At 41.3% G+C, this 21,092-nt stretch overlaps 1 protein-coding gene across 2 annotated transcripts in view; it reads left to right on the top strand.

The window, feature by feature from the left end:
- The first annotated feature begins 1,452 nt into the window (after positions 1-1,452).
- CDC42EP4 (CDC42 effector protein 4) overlaps positions 1,453-21,092 on the top strand; it is a 29,090-nt gene continuing 9,450 nt past the window's right edge. The window contains exon 1 of one of the 2 annotated variants that reach the window (XM_003768539.3): positions 1,453-1,666. The gene's annotated coding sequence lies outside the window, so the exon portion shown is untranslated. Of the gene's footprint in view, positions 1,667-2,656; positions 3,048-21,092 lie in introns of those variants that run through there. The other variant, XM_031965741.1, reaches the window with a different exon arrangement.

The raw sequence follows: 21,092 nt of genomic DNA, 5'->3' as shown, positions 1-21,092 counted from the left end.
AGGCATTTTCAAGTAGAAGGGCTATTCCCGCCCTCCCCCCCCCCATTCTCTCCTCCCCCATGTAACTTTGAGCAAGAGAGAGGAGAGTAGGTGACTAAAGACATGATTTAAAATATAAAGATGGGGGGACATTGAACTTTCTTTTTCAATAAAGTACAGTATGAGATGCTGTGCTCTGGAGGGAAATGGTGGAGATGGTAATAGATGGTCCAAGGACAGAAAAGGTTTGAATAAAGAAAAGAATTGAGACAGAGTTAAGTCAAGGAAGGGTTAAAGAACTGGCAGTCACCAGAGATGGCTGGTTGAATTTACCTATCAAATGTGTGATGACTTCATCAGCAGTCATTCAGCATATTAAACTGTAGTAGGCTGGTAGAAACCTTGGAGTTGAGGAGTAGTTCCAATTAAGAGTTAGAAATTCACCTAGATCTCATTCACTCAAACTAAAATTCTGAAAAAATTCTAGAAATCAAGGTCCCTATCATCTCTCCCCAACTTTGCCTCAACAATTTGAATGTTTTGCCTCAATATCTAAGGAAGATAAGGAGTTAATCTGAAGGGAGGGGAGTTTTGAAAAGTGGGACAGAACTCTATTGACAGGAGTATAATACAAGTCACCCACCAGCCCAAACTCAAGCTTCTTTTTAAATCCGAGAAACAAAAGACCAAATGAGAACAAAACCCAATTACCCATCCTGGATTAAGTTTCTTCTTCACTCTCCCCCTCCCAATCCCCACTCCAACCCCCTTTGGTTTCCAGTAACTGTCTGGGATGGAGTCCATGAACTTGAAGTGAGCTCTTCCCTTCCCCCTCCTATCCTTCTCTCTTTAATGGGGCTGGGAGGTGATTAGCTATTCTAAGAGCTGACAGCCTCCCCTGCCCCTCTGTCTCATAATGCCCATCCCAGAAGCTTTAAGGAGATCATGAGTCAGGAAAACGGGAGTCCTGGGGGAAACATTTCCTGTCATTACTTTGAGGGGGCAGGTGGGGAGGGGTGTTTTTTTAGGGAAGATCTCATAGTAAAGATTGGATGTGGCTCTCTGCCAGAGAATAAGGGATCCCACTCTTCTTTAAGGAACTCTCAAACTGATTAAGTTGGAAAACGGAGGGAAATTCGGCAAAAGACAAGGACCCTGTGGCAAAGGGCTGGCAGATGGGATCTTAGAACCTCTTTCCCTTCCTGCACACTCGAAAAGGCTCCTTTCTCGACGTCTCTCTCTCTCCTACTCGCTCCATAAGGCTTTTTGCTCTACGTTTGGGGCCCAAGCCCGGGCTAGCTTCCCCACTCGACTCAGTAGCCAGACTCACATGGAACTCAAAAAACTCAAGGCTTTTGGATTTTGAATGGAGGAGGCCTAAGCGTCTGGGCTGATGTTTCCAAACGCCATTGGTTGCGGCAGGGCGATTACATCACCCCGGAGAGCTTTGGGAGGGAGAAAAGCTGGGAGGGAGGAAACACTAAGAGAGGGAGCCAGAGAGAGAGGAGTGTTAGAACAGCGCCTAGAGAGACACTGCGATAGAAAGAGAAAGAGAAAACTGGAACAAGCCTCAGGAATTGACATGGACTTTCCAAATGGGAGGCGAGCCGAGTTCCGTGGAAGCAAGAGCAGCCGTGAACCTGGGAGAAACACTACAGCCTGAGCAGACTGGACTCTGGTGACCGAGGTAGGGGAAAGTGGGACGCTCACCACAGCGGAGATCTGTTTCTACTGGGTAATGACAGATGTCTGCTCCCAGCCGACCCGGTGGAGGTGGTTTGGGGGTTTGAACCCCTATGAGGAGACCTGCCCACTGGAGCTGTGAGAAGCGGAGCACACCCCCCGGAGCCAGAAATGTGGCTATCCTAGGAAAAGCTCAGGATTGGCCGGGGCGTACTCCACCCCTCCCCCACTCCCACCTATGCCAGCCAAGCCCCTTTCTCTCTCGTGCCCACCGGAGATGCCAGGCTGGAGGCCAGCCAGCCTGCTCGTCCGACCTCGACTCTAGAGGTTCCTTTTCTTCCCAGTCCCATGCGTGCGGAGAAGGGCTCTGGAAACTCCAATCGCCTTAGAAGGGGTACAGGCTAAGCTGCAGACCGCTAAGCTTTGTTATTTGTCTTTCAGAAGGGGTGTGTATGTAAAAGGGAAATGAGTTGGTTAATCTTGCCCACCCTGGGTTGAGGACTGAAATTTTCTCTCCCCTAACTCAGCTGACCTATTGCCCCCAAGCCTTCCTGGAGGTCGCCCCTTGCCTTGGGATAGGGTGTATCTAGGGTGGGGAAGGAGGAGATGTGTGTGAAAGACCTGGACCAGCCCCCGGCGTACAACCGTTGATTTTGCTCGGAGAGGGGCGTGTAGGCATTTGATATGGTTCTCCATGAATAATATACGGAAATATTTCCCTGTAGTAACCCAGGCTTGTACGTACGTGTGTATACACACACACACACACACACACACACACACACACACACACTCTGCAGCGCCACTACATGTCACCAGGCTGATTTTTCTTAAAGAAGGAGACGGGAAAGAAGCAGCAGCCAGGAAGGGAGCCCTAAACTGTGCGGATTATTCGCTTTCCGTGTCCATCGACCTCATTCGCTCTCCGGGGAACCTCCCATTGGAAAGAAAGATAGTCCTCCAGCGCCCTCCCTTTGTCCAAGGTTTTGTGTGTGTGCATGTGTTTTTAGGGGGGAGGATAAAAGTTGGGGGGCTCCCATCAGCACAATGCACGGTTTGCAACGTCCCTTAAAACCCGGAGAGGCAGAGGTGGCCGCGCCCGTGGCGGGTGGAGAAGAAGGGGGCCCGCACGTTCCTGCGGCGGGTTAATGATTTAATCGTCCTTTGCTGAGCCTACTCCGACTGCCGAGCCCCCCTCCCCGGCCTCTCGCACCGCCCCCGGCCTTGGAGCGCCCCCAACTGGGACATCAACTTGCCCCTTCTTTCTTAGCTGCTTTTTTTTTTTTAAACACTGCCTTCCTCAGGCTTCGGGTCTCGCGGGGTGAGTCCAGAGAGGAGCTGGGCTGGGCTGATTTTGGAGAAGGACTAAAGGGAGACGCGCTTGTGTGAGTCACTGAGCCACCCCTAGTGTCTGTGAGTCACCGAGCCTGCCGTGAGTGTGTGTGGATTTCAGTCACTGAGCTTGAGCGTGAATCTCAGTCACGGAGCCGAGGATGTGTATCTGCCTCTGGACCAGCTTCTGTGCGTGTATTTCGGTCCCTCAGCCCCTGCTTAGTGTGCGTGTGGTTCAGTCATCGAGCCTGCTTTCTTTCCTGAGTGTGTTTCAGTCACAGAGCCAGCTTGAGTATATGTAAATGTTGGGTGGGTGGATGCTCGCTGATTCAAACCAGGTTTATGGCATTTCCCTTGAATGGAGCACTTTGGCTCGGGTTTTTAAAAGTTTTTTTTTTCCTATGTGAGGAAGGAGGGTAAATGAAACACTCCCTCCTTTCCTCTCACTCTTCTCCATTTTGCTTCCTTCATCCTCACCCCCACGCTCTGATTGTTACCCACGTAGCAGTGGACATTTGGTTAGGGAGAAGGGGCCAGTTCCTATGTCTGAGCCCCCACTGGAGTCTTTTTACCCCTTTGGGAAAAGGGAATGCAGATGTTGGGGTGCTAAGGAGAAATACACCGCTTCCCATCTGTCTGCAGCTAATGGGGTCTGGGAGAGGTTTTTCCAATTAGGAGTCTGGGAAGGGAACAATGAGGGGCCCAGTTATGGGAGTTAGGGTTATAGAGTCTGGGTTTCTAATAACTTCCCTTCTAATCTTCCCTTCCCCCACCTCCATCACCAATTCTCTGAAACTGCATCTGGGTGGAATGGAGGAAGGTACTCTCACTGTTTTCTGACTAGGGACACCAGGAGAATGAACTGAAACAGGAGAGAACAAAGGGGACAGGATACAAAGAAAGGGCTGAATAATACTCTCCAAGAAATCCTAGGTTTTCTTGTTTCCTTGGCTATAGATTTGCAGGCTGTGGCTAATTTTCCAAGCTTCCCTTCTGACCAGCCTTGCTTGTCTGAACTGTTCCATGTGACCATAGCATTAACAGATTATGTTTTTGTACTGTAGGGGTTTTTTTATCTTATCCTGTGAACTTGAACCTTGTCTCTCCACCTTTGCCTGAAGGCTAGCTGCTCCTGCTTGCAAGAGATTGGGGTGCTCTGTAGTTGAGGTTAGGGAGATAACTGAGTAGATAGCCTGGGATCTATCTTCCCTAGATAATTAGGGGCAAAAAATCTTCCCTGGAGCTTTCTGGGATAGGGAACTTAACTTTCAGGGTTAAGGGAATAGCAACAAAAGGGATGATATTGTGGTGTTTGGTTTTAAGCCTCAGATTTTTTATTAATCATCCCCTTGTCTTCTGATTTGATTTGAAAGTCTCCCTTTAATGTTGGATTTGATCATCCAGGTTTCTTGGGCTTAACTTGAATTTCTTCTTTGAGGAAATCATTTATCTTTTGTTCTTCCTTCTTTTTTTTTTTTTCCCTTATAAAAATTCTCAAGGATTTTTTGCTTACTTCTCAGAAATAAGAGCTTTTTACTATACCCACAATGCACATAACTCTGTTAAGGGTGACAGTGTTTACACCAATCTAGCTAGCTCATACCCAGACCAAATCAAGTCCCTAATGATATTTCTTCAATTCATCACCCTTATCTGTAAAACGAGGCTAACCTTTTTGGAAAATAAATTTTGCTCAATAATAGACACAAATTAAAATATTTCTGAGATATTCTACCTTACAGCCATCAGACTGGCAAAGATTATGAAAAAAAGAAAAAATGGCAATTGTTAGAGGATTATAGGAGGAACAGACACACTTAACACAATGTTAACAGAGTCGTGAATGTTCCAACCATTCTGAAAAGCAATTTGAAACTATACTCAGTCTCTAAACCATGTGCACCCTTTGACCCACTGATAGTACCATTAGGCTTATATTCCAAAGAGATGAAAGATAAAGAAAGTCCCATATGTGCAAATGTAGAGCCGTTGTAAGTCAAATTACTGTGAAAGACTTTAGAATTATGCAAACTGAATTCTGCTTCTCAACTCTTAAAAGAGAGTTCATAGACCTTCAGGGCAGAATAAAACTTTTTTCCTCCAGACAGTAAATGGATTTAGATTTTGACAAGAAAGACGATAGTGTTCATAAATCATGAAAAGGTAAATAAAAGAGCAGGAAGAGGTTCAGAAAGGGGTACAAACAGGGAACTGATGGAACTACCATGTTAAATTGAAGATACACAAAAAAAGGTATCCATAGTTCAAGAAGGCATCTATACATATGTAATCTTTATAACACTTTCTTCTCCCTCTTCTCCACCCCCCCACCCCCACCCCCGGGATCTTTCACTTTATTCTATACTCAGTAGATGCTCATTTGGTTACCACAGTACTACTATGATCTCAGTGTATTTTCAAGCATTTGTTATCTATCTTTGGGGAGTTTCCAAGGGACACAAGGATCTCTCAAGAGAGTGCATTCTTTTCAGGAATACTGTATGCATTGGGGTAATTACATACAAACTCTATAAATACAAGAACCTTTTTTTTGGAGGGGGAAAGCTCCAAAGGGGGAAGGATACAAAAAATAAAAAAAAAACTTGTGTAAAAGGTGTTGTCAAGCTGAGCTTGAGAGTAAATTGGGGATTCTAACTGGTATAGAAATGAGGGAGTGCATTCCAGATAGGATGGGACAACCTGGACAAAAACAGAGATAGAATGGAGTGTTGTGTGTGAGAAACAGCAAAAAGGCCAGTGTGATTAATAAGTATAAAGGGGAATAATGAATAGAGAATAAAAGTGGAAAAGTAGGTTGAATCCTGGTGGTGAAAAGCCTTCTATGACAAATAGAGGAGTTTATATTTGAACGTAGACTTGTGCTTTTATGAAGATCATTTTGGCAATTGGGTGAAGGATGGATTGGAGAGTAGAAAAACTAGAAGAAGAATCTTTAGTAGTCTCCTGGAATAGCCCAGAGTTTGAACTAGAATTGTGACTAAATGAGTAGAGAGAAGGGGCCGGACAAGAGAGATATAGTGAAGGTAGAATTTGACAAGATTTGGCAACAGATAGGGTATGTTGGAGGAGAAAGGGAGATTTAGGAGTCAAAAATGACTTAGAGTCTAATTCTGTTGTGCAACAGAAATAGGAAAGTGTAAAAGAGGAATGTTTTGTCCTTGTTGAGTTTGAGATGCCTATGGGTCATTCAGTTTGAGATATCCAAAAGGTAACTGATGATTTAGGACTGAAGGTTAGGAGGGAGACCAGAGCTGATCTTGGGAAGTTTTCTCCATATCACCCATGGAAGTTGATAAAGTCACCCAAGAGATAGTATAGAGAAGAATAAAGTATATGTAATATCAAGAAGAAAAAGCTTTGGGATAAATGTACTATGGAAGAGAAGAGTTACAGTTATACAAACTTTCCAGGTGAAAGGTGGGAAAAGCAAGAATTGTTGAGTCAGTCAATCATTTACTACGTGCACTGTGCTAAGTGATGAGGATACAAAGAAAGTTAAAACACAATCCCTGCTGTCAAAGAACTCACTGTCTAATGGGATGTGAATGGAATGAAAACATGTATATACAAACAAGATTCATTGGAAATAATCAAGGGAGGGCACTCGCATTAAAGGGGAATCAGGAAAAGTGTCTTGTGGAAGATGGAATTAGAGTTGGGACTTGAAGAAAACTGGTGGGCAGAGATGAAGTGGGAGAGCTTTCAGGGCTTAACGAGTAGCTAATGAAAGTGCCAGGGGTCCAGTGATGGAGTGTCTTGTTCAAAAAACAGAAAGGAGGTCAGTGTCACTGGGTTGTAGCATAGATGGGCATGATTAAGGCTAAGGGCAGACTAAAAATGTGGGAAGGAGCTCTGTTGTGAAAAGTTTTGAATGCCAGAGGATTTTATTTTTGATGCTGGAGGTGATAGGGAGCTACTGCATTTTATTGAATAGGGAGAACTAACTTAAAAAGGGAATAGAGGGAAGTCCAGCAGAGAGTCTTGGTGGTACACATATAATTGAAGGTTACAGTTACAGATACTTTTCGTCCCACCTTTCACCAGGAAAGTTCAAGATTACTGGCTCTGGTGAGTAACCACAAGCCCAGCAAATATTTATTAAACACAAGCTTTACTCCAGGCCCTGCCAGGGTTTGCTTTAGGATTGCTTTGCTTTGTGTATGTAGGATTTAGAACTTAAAACACTGGGGCATTTATAGCTCATCCTCTTCCTGCCTGTTGAGAAGCAGCAGAGCTATAGAGCTGGCAGGTAGGAGAGCCAGCATTCAAACCCAGACCTTTGGCTTCAATACCAGCTCTGGAAAAGGGACAGTGTATGCTGTAGGTGTGATTTGGGACACGACACAACAGTGAAGGTGGTGGAGGCAGATGGTGACCTTCTTTAGTTGAGAAATGACCTCTTTTTCCTCCCTTTCCACTTCTGGAAGGAGGATGAAATTTTCTTTAGGGGTGGGTGGGGGAACCTCTGTCACCCAAGGAATGAAGCCTGGAGAGATGCCAGAGATAAAGCTTGGGGGTGGGGAAAGGGCAGGAAGTTGTGCAACCCAGCTCTGGAGGCTCAGATGACCCGCTGTGGCTTGCATTCAGTGACCTATGGACTGGAAGCTTCTCCTGGGGGCCCAAGGAAAGCCAGAGGATTTAAGAATCAGGAAGGCTTTCTAGAGGTCACCAAATACAGGACCCTGGAGCTGGGAACTCCCCACTCAGTCAGCTAGAGTGGAATGCAGGGAAGGGCTTGGTGGTTGGTTCCAGATAGGTTTCTGCAAGTACTTTGTAAGCAAGGCTTAATTTTAATTGTTCTTATACTAAGTAGTTCATGCTTTTAGCCCCAGCTTAAACTATGTCCATGTGTATTGAGTTAGTTGTAAACGTGCATGATTCCTGGGAGTACTTCAGATTACCTCCCCAATCATTCATTGACTTCTGGGAGTGTGGCTATGAAGAGGAATAAATTGCCTCATATTTAACTGAATAAATCTAGTTATTACCTATTGTCCACCAACCCACCCCCATTAAAATGTGACCCCCTTGAGGGCAGAGGTTATTTTTGCTTTTCTTTTCATTCCTAGGGCTCATCACAGAGCCCAGTGTACAGCTGTTATTTTTGTTATTATTTGTCCTTCATTCTTGGAAGTCTTACCATGGAGGTAATACCATGACATGCAAGTGAGTTGGATTTAAGTGAGGGAGGCCTGGGGCAAGGTCACTGCCTCCCTTTCCCCTCCAGAGTCATCTGGGTCCAGTGGCCAGATAGAGATCAGGATGACTGGAGATGACCTGTGTACAGTAGAGTCTTAATAAATACTTGTTGACTAGAGTGTTGAAGTCAGAAGATCTGAATTCATTTCAACCTCAGATCCTTCCTAGCCAAGTAACCCTAGGCGAGTGTGATTTCTCAGTTTTCTTATTTGTAAAATGGGAAAATAATAGCATCTACCTCATAGGGTTGTAAGAATCAAACAAAATAACCTGTTTAATGTGCTTTGCAAACCCTTAAAGTACTATATAAATGCTATTATTTTTTATTGTTGTCATCATTATCAAATCATTAATGTTATTGTTATTATTTGTTCTCTGGTGCTGTCATCTTGCTCTCTTGGTGGTTGGTATCTGACACCTTTCTTTTGAGAAAGAAGAGTACTGAAATCTCTACCTTTTTTGTTTTTGTTTGGTTTGGGTTTTTTTTTTTTTTTTAACCTTTTAAGTGCAGAGAGATTTTGCTTTTTCAGTAGAAGTATTTGGCCTCCCTAGTAACTATTTTCAGAGCTGAAAGAAAACTTAGAGGTGATCAGGGCCAACTCCTTGATATTACAGAGGAGGAAACTGAGGCTCCAAGACATGATGAAACTTGCAAGGACTAAGCGGCAGGACCAGAATTCCAATCCAAGTGTGTGTTATAATTATTTGTATATGTGCTATACTCTTACCAAACTCTAAGCTCCCCGTTTTGTTTTTGGGCAACTAATTGTTAGTAGCACATATCAAACCTACAATTGGCTCTTTGAAATTAGAGTAACTTGTTCCCAGTTATTTCTCTGGGATCTAATCTTTCTTCCATATTATAGCAACCACATAGATAGATAGAGCTTTCCTTATCTAGACTAACCTGACCCAATTCTTTCAAGCCATCCTTGTATGTCATGGTTTCTAGTACCCCCTAGTCTTGGCCACTTTCTTCTGCTACATCTTGCTAATGACCTTCCTAAAAATGTCTGGTTAAAATCCCAACTCAAACTCCTACTAACTGTGATCTACTGATCTTTCTTGTGTAGCAAGATAATTGTACAAATATGTTTACATATATTTTAACATGTTTAACATATATTGGATTACGTGCCATCTAGGGGAAGGAGTGGGGGGAAGGAGGGGAAAATTTGTAACACAAGGCTATGCAAAGGTCAATGTTGAAAAATTATCCATGCATTTGTGTTGAGATAAAAAGCTTTAATTAAAAAAAAAAAAAAATGCGATCTAGCACTTAGCATAATGTCTGATATATAGTAAGTGCTTAATAAATGGTTATTGACTAACTGATTTACCCTAAGCATATCACTTAATTTCTCTTTGCCTCAATTTCCTCATTTTTTAAAATGGTGATAATGAAAGGAACTCCTTCCCAGGGTTGTTTTTTGAGTATCAAATGAAATATTATTTGAAAAGCAATTTGCCAAGTTTAAAGTGAAAGGCAAATATGAGTTTTTGTGATTACATTTTAAATGTATAAATAAAATAAGTTATGTAGAATTACAAAGGGAAAACATATTTCTCAAAACTGAATGTAATATTTCCCAGATATTTCTAAAGAATGAACCCTTCATTCTGAACCCTTTATATTCATTCAACCAGTGAGAGTATTTGTTTTTTTTAAATGTCACACTTTTAACTCATATTGAGTTTATAGTCCGAAACCTTCAACTCATACACACACTAAACTCTTTTTCAAAATATATATTAAACTCATATATATGAACTCTTTTTCAGCCTTCTCCAATCTTTTTTCTTGAGTAGGTGTTGTTTTTTTTTTTCTTCTTAATCCAAGTATAGGACCTAAAATTCAATAGGAAGAAATATAATTTTATTCGAGTTAGCCCATCATTCTTGTGTGTCTAGATTTTTTTTTTCTTGGATAATGATCCTATGATCTAATCTGTTTGCTGCTCCAAGATTTGTCTCATCCCTAACTATGATTGGCTTGCTTTCAAGTCATTCATAAAAATATTGAATAGGACATGTCCAAGGACAGAACTTTCCTCTAATCCAGGGGTTTCTTAATCTTTTATGTGTGTGTCTTCTGCAATCCAGTGAAACCTATGACTTCCTTCTTTAAAACACAAAATAGAAAACCAATTACTTTGAAATACAGTTGTCAAGAGTATTTAAAAACAAGTTTATAGCCCATAGATTAAGCACCCCTGCTGTAGATGGGCATCATTCCTTCATTCACTCCTTGGTCATGCTGTTCTAGGAAGACTAATTCATTTAATCCTGCCTGCAGGAATGAACTTGTTCTTCTGTCATTCCAGTGGCATTTTTAAAAGCAAGTAATTAAGTGCTCAGTAGATATACTTGGAAACATCTTCAGCTCCAGGACTTAACCTCCTCCGGTTCTGGTCTTGAACAGGATGGATTTGGCCAGGGGTTCAGTATGCCTCCAGCCATCTCATTTCCCACTCTTGACCAGTTTGTCTTGGTCTGGGAGAGGGTCAACAGCTGGGTTCCTTCTAAGGTTTGCAGCCATGGGACCATGAACACAAACAAAGTTTAGTGGTTTATCTATCAATGATCTTTATAAGATCCCTTACTTCGAGATCAGGTCATGTCCTTTTCCTTTCATTCTGAATGTAAAGGTCCCTTAGTACTTCACTTTCTCCCCCCACCCCAGGGACACAGCTTCTTCTGCAGACTAAATGCTGTTCCATTCTACACGTTAGTTGCCCTCTTACTGGGTTTTTCCACAAGGATGGGTTCCTTCTCCTCAGGCATCTCTGACTTCAAGCTCTCCTCCACCTACTCTTGGACTATCTGCCTTCATTTTAGAATAAGAAACATTTCTTTCCCTTTTCTCTCTTCCTTCTAAACTCCTTATCTCTCATTCTTTCTCCATTCTTTTGAATTGCCGTACTGGAAATCTAAAGAGCTGGGAAACCCCATTGGATCCAAAGCCAGCACACTCTATTCTGCATTCATAGAACCTTAGAGCCAGAAATTATTTCAGCTGGCATATAGTCCAATTTTTTTTTTCCCAAAAGGAATTTCCTTTATAACATCTTTGACAAGGGCTCAGCTGGCATCTTCCTGAATACTCCAATGATAAGACTCGGCCCATTCTTTTGTTGATATGAAAGGAAATCTTTCCTCCTACCCTTACCTTTTCCTGACCTGCTGTACAGAGGGATGATAAGTGGTCCAGGCAATAAACTAGAATGAAGATTCTCAGCTATGGGGTGCCATAGTTATCTGGGATCTCCAAAAGATGGGCTCCACAAGAGCTTCCTTTATCTGAGAGTCTGACCATCTCACCCCACCTCTTCCTTGAACCTTTAGTATTGTCCTATTGCCTGGAGGATAAAATGTGAACTCTTCATGTTAGATTTTAAAGCCCTTTGCAATATAATGCCAATATGCCTTTGCAGGCTTATTTCACACTGCTTTCCTTTATGCTTTCCATATTGAAGTCAGGTAGTAAATAGACTGCTCTAAGGCCAAAACCTAGAAGTGTTTTATTCTCATTTGTCTATGTGGTATGTTCAAGAGTATTCCCTTAAACTTTGTGTTCCATTTGCTACTTCTGCCTTTGTTTTTGTTTTGGGGAGGCAGTGGGGTTAAGTGACTTGCCCAGGTTTACATAGTAAGTGTTTGAGGTTGGATTAGAACTGAGGATCTCCTGACTCCAGTGCTGGTGCTCTGAGCCACCTAGCTGCTCCTCTATCTTTGTATTTGCACAGGCTCTTCCCTTCTCCTAGAATGCATTTCTTCCTGACATCTACCTCTTAGAATATTTACATATCTTGAAGCCAAGGATTAAATAACACAATCCACAGGGGAAGCCTAGTTATTTAATACATTTTCCTCCTCAAATTATTTATATATTTGTCAATTTACATGTTGCATCTCCTCAGAATATAAATTCTGTGGGGACAGAGATATTCATTTTGTCTTTGTATTCCTAGCACCTAATAGAATTCTTTGCACATGGCAGGCCTTTAGAAAAAATGGTCTTTGGATTGGAGTATTATCTCTGAGTTGTCATATCTCTTCTTGGGATACTCACTTCTGTGAGAATAGTTTTGGGCGTGATATTTCTAGTGTGACATTTCAGCTTGTACTTTTTCTTGGACTATCTTTGGCCTCTATCACCCTATACCACATTGGATAATCCCAGATTGGGACCTTGGTGCACATTCAGGTAAATTCCACCATTTACACTCTTAAAATGAGGCAACTACCATGATACTTATTGCTAAGCTGAGCAACTCCTGAGGAATGACCAGCCAAACCTGGAATGGGATATTCTGGGGTCTGCAGAATCTAATATTTTGAATATCTGTGTGATTGAGTAAGTCAAACATGAACCCTAGAGAAATGGTGTGCTTGGCCCAAAATCAAGCTGGTAGATCTGATTTCAACTTTGTATTTTTCTTGAGTTTCTATACAGTTGAGAGAGAAGGGGCTGATTGAAGCAGGAAGATAGCTCCCAGACCATACTGAAGTTGGGGTGAGCTGGGTGCAGTTCTAAATCTTGTCTCCTTCCCCTTTCCCTCTCTCTGTGTAAGTAAAAGCCTGATCAGTTGTGTTGTCTGGGAGATACAAGTGGGTGGAGAGAACTGCAGGAAGAAACATGTAAACAAAAGAAGTTGCCAGATGTCATTGAGTCACTGGTACTCATCACCCCGATTCCTAAACAGTTTCCTGTCATCCCACACCACTTCTCTGTACTACTTACTCTTTCTTTCCCTTCCCCTGGACCATTGAATGCCCTCCCAAACCAGGAATCTCTGGAAGCTCTAATTTACTCCCCCAGCAGGTTTGTCTATTTTAAATTCTGGATTTTGTTTTATTTTAACTTCAACCTTCAAAAGGAAGTTCTGGGGGCTAGGAAATCTCTAACTATGAGGGAAGATAGGAAATGAAGGAGATGAACAGGGAGGCTGTCATTAACTTTTGAGAGGAGGAAAGATTTTTTGATAACTTTTTGAATATAGTTCCAAATTGCTCTCCAGAATGGCTGGATTTGTTCCCCGTTCCACCAACCATGAATTAGTGTCCCAGTTTTCCTACATCTTCTCCAACATTCATCATTATCTGGAGGGAAGATTCTGAACAGTGGGAGTGGATTCTTAAACAGCCTTTCAGAGGGCCATGGGGATGTACAGGATAATCTGTACTTCCCCAGAGGTAAGGTGGGAACAACAGACGCCTGGGCCCCTGCATGCTCCAGGAGACCTAGGATAGAGATTTTTCCAGTCTGTGTTGGTCTCAGGATAATTTTAACCAGAGAAACTGTTTAAAGCTACCCCCATAGGGACAAGGAGGAAAACCCCAAAACTTTGGAGTCATAGGGCGTTTTCCCCAGCTCAGCTGAACTCCACTGGCTTTTCTTATTAAACGAAAACCAGAGAAGCACAAGAAAGCAGAAGTGATAGAGGAACTGTAGTATTATCTCTCCCTCCCTTCCACTCTCCCCTGTAGCATTATCTCTCCCTTCCTTCCACTCTCCCCTGTAGCATTATCTCTCCCTCCTTTCCAGTTCTCTCCTGTTATCCTGTCCAGAGCCGAACCTTTAACTTCTTGTGTTTTGTCAGTAGGGATATATCTGGAATGGGTGAGGGGCTACTCACTTTGCTGTGCAACTCAGGACCTTTGCTCCCTTTTTTCTGCCTGGAAGGAGACATCCACAGTGCTTTCAGTTGGAGGCATCGAATGTTTCTATGGGAACTTGGCTCTTTCAGCCAGTTGAAGTAAAGACTAGCCAGGCCAGCTGGGAGGGAGGGAATATGGGTTGCTACTTTGGGAAGGCTGATCTAGCACTTTCCCGTGAGAAGATCCTAGAACTGGAATAGCTCTTTGGAGCTGTTTAATCCAGTCCAGGTTTTTTCTCCTTTCCTTTCCCCCTTAGATCTTCTTAATTAGAACTTATGACAGCTTAAAAGTTTGTCCATCCTGATCTCAGTTTGCTCAGTGAGAGCAAAAAGTGATTCCTTCAAGGGATAAGAAAAAGGAAAAGAAGAGAAGGGGGGGGGGGGAAAGCATTAAGTTCCTACTGTGTTTGAGACTTTACAAATGTTATCTCATTTTGAACCCCAAAACAACATTAGGAGGTAGGTGTTAGGATCCCCATTTTACAGTTAAGGAAATGGAGACAGACTTAGATTAAGTGACTGGCCCTCAATGACACAGCTTAGTATCTGGTCTGGGAAGCTTTGCTAAAAGGGAAAAAGCAGAAAGACAGTGGCAGGTGGGGGATCTCCTTAAAGGCAGAAAGCAATCCTATTCTATGGTCCTGTCCTGGAACTGTTGTAAAGAGAATGATAGGTAGTATGGTAGAAAAGATCCCTGGACTGGCAATGAGAAGGATCTGGGTAGTCCATACATGGGCAAGTAACTTAACTGTTGTTCAGTCATTTCAGTCATATCTGACCTTTCATGACCACATTTGGGCTTTTCTCAGTAAAAATCCTGGAATGATTTGCTTTTCCAGCTCATTTTACAGATAAGGAAACTGAGGCAAACAGAGTGAAGTGATTTGCTCAGAGTCACACAGCAAGGAAGGCTGGATTTGAATTCAGGAAGATGAGTCTTCCTGACTTCAGACCTAGAATTCTATCCTCCTAGTTGCTCACAATCAGTCCCAGTTTTCTTTAAATTGGTCAGTAGTAACATTTTGTAAAGCATCTACCCCACAAAGTTGTGATGAAAATCCTTTGTAAATCATAAAGCCAAAGTTCTTAACCTGGGTTTCATCAATTTAAAAAAATGTCAGTAGAATTGGTTTTCTTTTTAATCCTATGTATCTTATTTATGTATTTAAAAATATTCTTCGGGGAAGTTCATAGGTTTTCACCACATTGCAAAAGGGATCAGGAACATACTATTCAATAAATGTGGCGCAGCAATTAGAGGTTATTTTGTCCAACCCCCACATTTAACAGGTGAGACAACTGAGACCCAGAGAGGAAGTAAATTGTCCCAGTTGTTGTTGTTTCTATCTCTGCTTGAAAGAAACAAGCATCCTCTCTCACCCAGGAACTCCAAAGGAGCAGAGTGTCCTCAGCTAGTCCTTCTAAGCAATGAAATCCTAGATCATACATCCTAAAGGAAAGACTAAGTGATTCAGTCTCTCCTACACAATCATTACTGTTTAAACTCCTTTCTTGATCATTAGGATTAACAACTTGACGCTGTCCCAGATTTTATAGGAGAAGATACTGGATGACTAAGCTCCAGCAGGTTAGAGAAAGGATTCCTGCAAGAGGTGGGAGGTTGGATTTTCTGGCTTCTAAGGTCCCTTCCAACTCTCAAATTCTTTTTAAGACACAGGAAACAAACAGATCTCCTTTGGGGTGCTTGGAGTATTTAATTTCTCTTGTTTGGTCTGGTAGGTGGAATCAGGATGCAGCTGTTGATCCTGGCTTTTCTTTTTTGGATGGGAAAGTTGTAGATCATAAAATCTTAGTTAGCTCTTCAAGGATAATTCAACCACCTTCATCTTATTTTTAAAAGTTAAAAATTTAAAAATTAAAAATTAAAATTAATTTATATTGATAGAACCAGCTAAGTTTATTTAGTGATTATTTCCAGTTAATTGATTTCAATGAATAAAATGTCCTAACTTTTTTCCATGTCTATCCACAACATACTTTTCTATCATCCCACCTTAAACATGTATAAGTGCTCCCTTATAATAAATGTATAGTCAAGCATACACACATGTACGCACATGAATACATACACAACCTGACAACACATTGGTCACAATGTCTAAGAATGCATGTTTAGTCTTGTACCTCTCTTTTCTCTCTGCTGAGAGTAGAAAGTATGTTTCATCCTCAGTCTTTTGAAGTTATGATTGGTCTCTGCTGTGGTCAGAGGTCTGAGATGTTTTAGAGTTATTTTCCTTAGAATTAATGTTGTCATTTCATAAACTTTTAGTTCAATATTATTCAACCTCCTTGTTTTCCAAATGAAAAAACTGAGGATGAGAAAAGTTTTGAGTGACTTGTCCCAGGTTACATTGCTAGTTAGGAGCATAGCCAGGATTAGAATTCGGATCCTTTGGGCTCTTTCTATTATGCTATAATTTGTTATCATTCTGGCTGTAATTTTCAAAGGGTAAGTTGAAAATTTTTCAGACTGTCCTCCCACTCCTATGCCCTATAGTGACATTTTATTTTATTTTATTTTGGGGGCTAAGTGTCTTGTCTGAGGCAGGATTTGAACTCAGGCCCTCCTGATTCCAGGGCTGGTACTCTATACATTGTGCCTCCTAACTGCCCCAATGATATTTTATTTTAAAGAACAATTTTTTGATTATACATATATAACTTGTATTGGATTGCTTGCTGTCTTGGAGAAGGGGGAGAGGGAGGGAAGGAAAAAAATTTAGAACACAAAGTTTTATTTAAAAAATTAATATTGAAAACTATCTTTATATTTGGACAAATAAAATAATACTAATCTTCAAAAAAGAAAACCTAATTTTTAAAATTAAAGAACAATATTTTAAAAATAAAAAAAAAAGTAATTTTCCATAGGAAATGAGGGATTTTTAAATTTTATTTATTCTTTTTCTTCATTAAAGCTTTTTATTTTTCAAAATATATGCATGGATAATTCTTCAATGTTAACCCTTGTAAAACCTTGTGTTCCAATTTTCCTGCCCTTCCCTCATGCCTTCCCCTAGATGGCAAGTAGTCCAATATACTTGAGAGGTTCTTTAAACATGGAAAAAAGGCACTGGATTTGTAGCAAGAGGCCGTTGATTTGAAACTCTATCTTAAATTGATAAATTCTGTGACCTGGGGAAGACACTTATCTCTCTGGGCCTGAATTTTCTAATTTGAAATATGAGGGCATAGACTAGATCATCTCCAAGGTCCCTTCTGCTCTAAATCCTATGAATAAAATGAGAATGCATGTACCTGTCGTGCAGTGTTTTCTTGATTTAGGATGAGGAGGAGAGAAAAGCTAAAGAAGGAATTCCCTGAAGTTCTGGCCCTGACAGTGATAATGACAAGTCATTATTGAGCATCTATGGGTGCCCAACACTGCTCAAATTGAGTTTCTGGGGTTCTGTTGAATTGCTTCTCAAGTTAAAAGTCTTTTCCTAATGCCTTTAGTTTCCATGCAAAGACCAATTAGTTTCAATACTTGGACATTATTGATGACTATTCCAGAAAAGTCCTATTTGCTGGAATCATTTTATCTGTGGGATGGGCTAGAGAGTGTCCTTTCTAGCACCAAACTGCCTGTACGGGTGCTAAATGCTATGGTTGGTAGGAATACCCTTCCTTAAACCTGTGAGCTTGAGTAGTGGAACCAGCCCTGTAATCCCTCAAAGTTTCCCCTTTCCCCTCACTAGCACACTAGAAGATGTACATTCTTGCCATGCTTGGAACCCTCAGGGATAGATTTAACCAATAACTCAGTATCATTATTTGATTTTAGAGATTCTTTTATTTGACCAGGAACTCACCAAGCTTTTGTTTCTACTTCCTTCCCATTGGAGATGGGGAGTCTTATTAGACATAGACTGGAATAGGGAATGACTGAGTAAAGCATTCCTTTTTCTCCAGGTGACCACAATCCTAGGATTCTCAGGCAGGAAAATCGTTATGTTCTTGAATGGGCATAGGATTTGGAAGATTCTTCTCACAGATCTTGGGCACAGTGATAAAAGGCCAGATCTCTTTCTTCCTGAGTTCAAATTTGGCCTCCAACATTTGCTAGCATCGTGACCCTGGGCAAGTCATTTAACCCTGTTTGCCTCATTTTCCTCATCTGTAAAATGAACTGGAGAAGGAAATGGAAAAGCACTCCAGGATGTTTGCTAAGAAAACTAATTTGGGTCACAGAAACAGATGTGACTGAAACAACTGGAAAAAAAAAACAACAAAAATCCAGAGCTTTACTAAACTATGTGATCTGGACAGATTGTTTGCTTTCTCTGGGCTTCAGGGAGTTGGACAAAATAATATTATTAATAATACCAGAAAATTTAAGTTGGAAAGAACCTCAGAGGCAATGTAGTTTGACCCATATCCAACAAGTCGTCATCCAGCCTTTGTTGAAATACTTCCAGTGAAAGAGAAATTCACCAGCACCATCCCCAAGATACCTACTTTTGGATAGCTCTGTTTAATAAAAAAAAAAAAAAAAATTCCCTCAATGTCAAGCCAAAATTTGCCTCTTTGCAACTAGAGCTCAGAAGTTTTCGAAATCTTTTTTGTCACATGTAATGTAGGTTAGTATAAATATTTTTACTCCCTTTTATAGATGAGGAAATGGATCATGTAATAGGACAGGGGAAGGAAAAATTTATGCCTAAGATTCTTCCCCCCCACCTTTTTTCCAAAAAAAAAGAAAGGCTATATCTGAAGGATTTATAATGGATATGGACTTTTGTCAAGGACTAGGTCTCTGCAGGAGCACTTGCTGTATTTATCTTAAAAGATATTAGGAAGGATTTGACTTAGTACCCAGGGAAATTTGGTCTTCCGAGATGTCTACCATTCTTTTCCTTAACCTTGCCTTGGAAGAAAGATTCAGTACCTTGAGTAGTAGGTATCCAAAGCCAGACCAAAGGGGAGTGATGCTCCCTGAGTCTATTTTAGCTGCTTCCCCAAAGTTGAGTCACAGCAAGGATGCTTTCTTGGAGGCTCCTTCTCAGGGCTGGTCCCTCTGAATTCTGCCCTGCCCACAGAATCTGGCAGGAGGGAGTGACCAGACTTTCCATAGCAAGCTTGTGATAGGGATTTCACTTCCCCCAGCACTCTTCTTCAGCCTGTCCCAACCCACTATCTCTTTTTGAGCAAAGCAAAGGCTACGTGTCAGCTGTTTGAGGTGGCTTCCCAAGAGTGAGTTGACTTAAAATGACATGGTAGGTGAATCTGTTTCCCCCATTCCTTTGGCAGTGCTGGCTCCTGAAGTAGATTTACTCTATCCTTCCCTTTCCCCCTTTAAGAACCTTGGGCTTACTACTAGAACCAAAATCTCTACCCCAGGAGAACCAGACTTCTCTTGGGAGAGTAAAGAAATGATTACAGTCACCTACTCTGGGATGGAGGTTCTTGCTTACTTAGCATTCTCAAGAGTAGACTTAACCAAATAACTCAATCTCATTATTTGGTTTGAGAGGTTCTTTTCCTAAATCTAGAAGTCACCAAGCTTTTGTGTTCTCCCCCTTAAAGATAGATTGGAATAGTGAATAGCTTTGAGTAAAGCATCCCATTTTTTCCAGGAGACCACAGCCCTAAGTTCTCAGGTAGGAAAATGCATGCTTTATCTCCCTACCTTCTCCACATTCCTCTCACTCTCTGCCTCCCATCCCTGTCCCATGAAATTCTTGGGAGAGTCCTGTGTAGGAAGGAGGAGGATCTCATAATTAGATATTTGCATCTTCAGAAGTTTGACTTCTTCAGATATTTGATTTCAAAAGAAGACCAGGGGATGGAGGTCATGCCCTTTGAGAACGGTTTGAAAAAAGTAGACTGTTTACTCTGGAGAAAAGAAAGCATGGCATTAGGAACATGGTAGTTATCTTAAAATATTTGCAACAGAAGCTGGAGATTTGTTATGCTTGGTTCCAAAAAGCAGAGCTAGGAAAAATGGGCAGAAAAGTTGAGTGAGGATCAGTTTAAGGAAGTTTCCTTCTCAGAACTAAACCAAATGTGAATTAAGTTGCCTTGGGAAGATGGTCTTGGGAAATCGATGGGTTTCCCTTCATTAGGGACTTTTGAGCTGATCTGGAAGCTCAAGATGAATCATCCCTAGTGAGGGTATGGTAGAAGAGTAAGGGTGGAAATAAGAAAGAGATGTCCATGGGAGTTAGGGGAACAGACATGATGACCATTGTTCTAAGGGGTTAGAATTCACAATTGCACTGTGATCCTTGGGTAACTTATAAGAATTTGTCTGAATTAGTCTCCATTAAGACTGCTTAGCTTCAACTCTCCCCTCCTTTTGTATTTAGTTTGCCTTTACATACTTGAGGTAATATGCTTTTGTGGGCATCACAAACATGTTTTGGCTGCCCTTCAAGGACTGAGAGTGCTCTTCTACCTCTAGACCCCCTCAAAGGACCCAGAGATGGGGATTTGCATATGGAGTATATTGTGTTAACTGACAGCTTGGAACCATAGAATATAAATGCTAGATTGTCAGACATGGAGAAACTTTAGAGGTCTCCAGGCCCATAGTTCTCAAACTTTTTTATGTGTCCTGGTGAAACTTATTAACCCCTTCTCAGAATGATGTTTGTTGCCCACATTCATAATTGAAGGAAATGCTAAAATTAAATTAGAGATTAATGAAAATGAAGAGGTAATTTTTATTTTTGTATCCAAGTTCATCAACTTTCTGAAATCTATCCATGGAACTCTTGGGTGGTTACGAACTCTTGGCTAGTCTAGAGTTCTTTGTTTTATGAATGGAAAAATTGAAGCCCAGATAGAGGAAGTGATTCAAATGAGTTAGTATATGTAAGGCATCTTGCAAACCTTAAAGAGTGCTATAGAAATATTTGCTGCTGTTGCTGTTTTTGTTTTAATGCAGACGAAATGACTGAACAACAAAATATTATTACCTAGGCTTATATAAGTATTGAGGCAGGAACAGTCATTTTCCTTAGTTCAAATCTGGCTTCAGACACTTAGCTGTATGAACCTGGGCAAGTCACCCCTGTTTGCCTCAGTTTCCTCATCTGTAAAATGAGCTGGAGAAGGAAAAGGTAAACCATTACAGTGTCTTTGCCAAGAAAACCCAGCCTAATATTTTTCATCTGTTAATATGAAAGGAGTGGAGATTGGGATTAAATTAGAGGATCTCTAGAAGGTCCCTCCAGAAATGTCAATTCTGAGATT

Source organism: Sarcophilus harrisii, chromosome 4 (assembly GCF_902635505.1).
Source record: "Sarcophilus harrisii chromosome 4, mSarHar1.11, whole genome shotgun sequence".
NCBI classification, from domain to species: domain Eukaryota; kingdom Metazoa; phylum Chordata; class Mammalia; order Dasyuromorphia; family Dasyuridae; genus Sarcophilus; species Sarcophilus harrisii.
The sequence above is the reverse complement of the archived record's forward strand: the minus strand, read 5'-3'. Positions and strand labels throughout refer to the sequence as shown.